This window comes from Dermacentor silvarum, chromosome 1, assembly GCF_013339745.2.
Source record: "Dermacentor silvarum isolate Dsil-2018 chromosome 1, BIME_Dsil_1.4, whole genome shotgun sequence".
NCBI classification, from domain to species: Eukaryota; Metazoa; Arthropoda; class Arachnida; order Ixodida; family Ixodidae; genus Dermacentor; species Dermacentor silvarum.
The window spans coordinates 444,118,316-444,120,867 of NC_051154.1; positions in this window are offsets into that span (position 1 = coordinate 444,118,316).

Here is a 2,552-nt window from a genome sequence, read left to right on the forward strand (position 1 = left end):
AAATTATCCTGTTGAATCACAGATGTTCGGCCTTAAGTGAAACAATGAACTAATTACCTTCCTATTCATTGTTATGCATAATTCTACTGCACATGCATTGTGCTTTGATGGTGCACATTAACGCGAAAAGTTAACAGCGAATGGAGGAGTCAAACACGTTATAGGCATTGCACAGGTACAGCGAAGTTCGAGCAACTTTCTTGAAGCACTTAATGAAATGCTCTAATGCTGTTCATCTTCTTCACGGCGGTTTGCTGCATAGCGATTACGTGCCTGCCCGGCAAAACGGAAATGCGCGGAGACCCCCGCCACGCGACCCACGTCCCACGTGACCACGGGAGTTACACTGTCTCCGAGGTAGGCCTAGTTTTTATTACATCATCAGCGGGATCGGCCCACTTTACAATTCCACTGGCGTGAGGATCGGCCCACGTTACTCGACGAGAAACCGACCGAGAATACGCGCGAAATTTTGGGAAATAAAGCATAGAAAGTTTCCCTTCAATAAAATAACTGCGGGTGACGGTGTATATTTGTTGCGGTGAGGATATTTAGGTACATTGTTGTTTCACTGCGGAAGAAGGTAGAGAACACAGCAGGCAACCGACACATCGGGGGCGGTAGTCCAGATGGCTATATATAAGCAGATTCAGTGTTGGTGGCGGCGGCAGGCAGCATCAGCAGTTATCAAATTCCGGGAGGGTTCTAGAAGAAAGCTTCACTGTAAAAAATGTGGTTCGATCAATGCTTCCACAAAGGCAATGAGCTCTGAATGCGTTGAAGTCAGCACGTGTAAAATTTAGACTTCCTTGCCAGTTGACCATGACAGGATAATCACTACAACTTATTGGTAGACCTGAGTGGAAGGGCCATCGGTGTAAATGTGGCTTTGGTAAGAGTAGCAACCATACAAGATGTGCAATAAGTTGCGCAAAAATTAGCGTTGCATAGAACCTCCGTAGCTAGTGATAGAGTTCTCCTTAATAGCGTATTATGTTCTGCTTTCTATTGACCAATGCCGAAAGAGAAGTGTGGAAAAGTACTCACCGAATAGGTGTAGACCGTCAGCTGAAAAAAAAATAAAATTCGCTAATGAACCACCACATGTATGAACTAATAATGTAGCAGGCCTTGCAGCGAATATTTTCAGTAATTTTTACGAACAGTTTTAGCGAAGAGAAAGAGCTCCATAAAACAAGATTGAATATCACTGTCAATAATTTCATTTGCTGTAAGTAGCTCATAATAATTTATGTTTCACCTGTTCACAGTTTCTATATACGACAATACCCACTGTGGTTGCTTAGTGGCTATGGTGTTGGTGGACTGCTAAGCACGGGTTCGCGGGATCGAATCCCGGTCACAACGGCCGCATTTCGATGGGGGCGAAATGTGAAAACACTCGTGTACTTAGATTTACGTGAACGTTAAAGAACCCCAGGCGGTCCAAAATATTCCGGAGTCCCCCACTATGGCGTGCCTCATAATCATATCGTGGTATCGGGAAGTATAACCGCATAATGTAATTTTTTTACATACGACCAAATTGGACTGTAGCTTTAACATGTAAACGAAGCAGTATGGTGTATAAAAATCCGGCAGATACACTTAAGACTGCTTATATGTGGGAATGCGAAAACATAGTCCCTTTTGTGAAACATTTAGTCAGCCAGATGGCTGCGATGTGTGCAATAACGCACGCACTAGGCACAGCTTCAGTCAGCAAGAACCGTGGAGCCGCCGTCGGAAAAGCGTGCTCGTCTCGCACTTCGGAGTGCCGGGTTCGACTCCCACCCAGACCGGAATCTGCCAAATATTGACACGCGTGCTCTACAGGCAGACGACGACGACAATGGGGGCATTAGCGGACTCTGTCTAGTGGGTCAGTGGGATTCTTAGAGGAAGAAGACGTGTCTCTGTTCTGTTTTGTTGGAACAGGTCGTCCTGTGCTGTTCTTGAAGAACGTCTCCCTGTCTTCTGTTCGCATTGTACCGCGACACTGGTGGATGTGCTGGGTATTGACAGCGCCTGATGCCCCGGACTCCTTCTGGGAGTCGTTCATCTAGCCCGGACGCATTGTCACCAGTTACGACACCCGTGCATCACTTCAGTCGTCGACTGCTAGGCCTTGCCGCGGAGTTCTCCCCTCTTCAACCACCTCACAGGAGATCCACACATCGGGCAATGGCCGAAACCAGCCCACCGCTAGCACCCCAAAGCAGCGGGTCTCCCAGCCCGCAACAGGTAACCGTTCTTCATCCGCTGGTCCCCGATCGCTATCGCGGTGCAGCCTTCGAAGACATTGAAGACTGGCTTGACAAGTATGACCGCGTCGCACAGATTAACCAGTGGACAGAGCAGCAGAAGCACTCTTACGTCTATTTCGCCCTTGACGACAGTGGCCGTACTTGGTACGAGAACCGCGAAGCTGGCCTAACGACATGGAATGACTTTCGGCAGAAATTCACAGATACATTTGCAAGCGCCAACCGACGCGACCGCGCCCAGCAGTTGATGGAGCTACGGGTGCAACAACCCAATGAGTCGGTCAC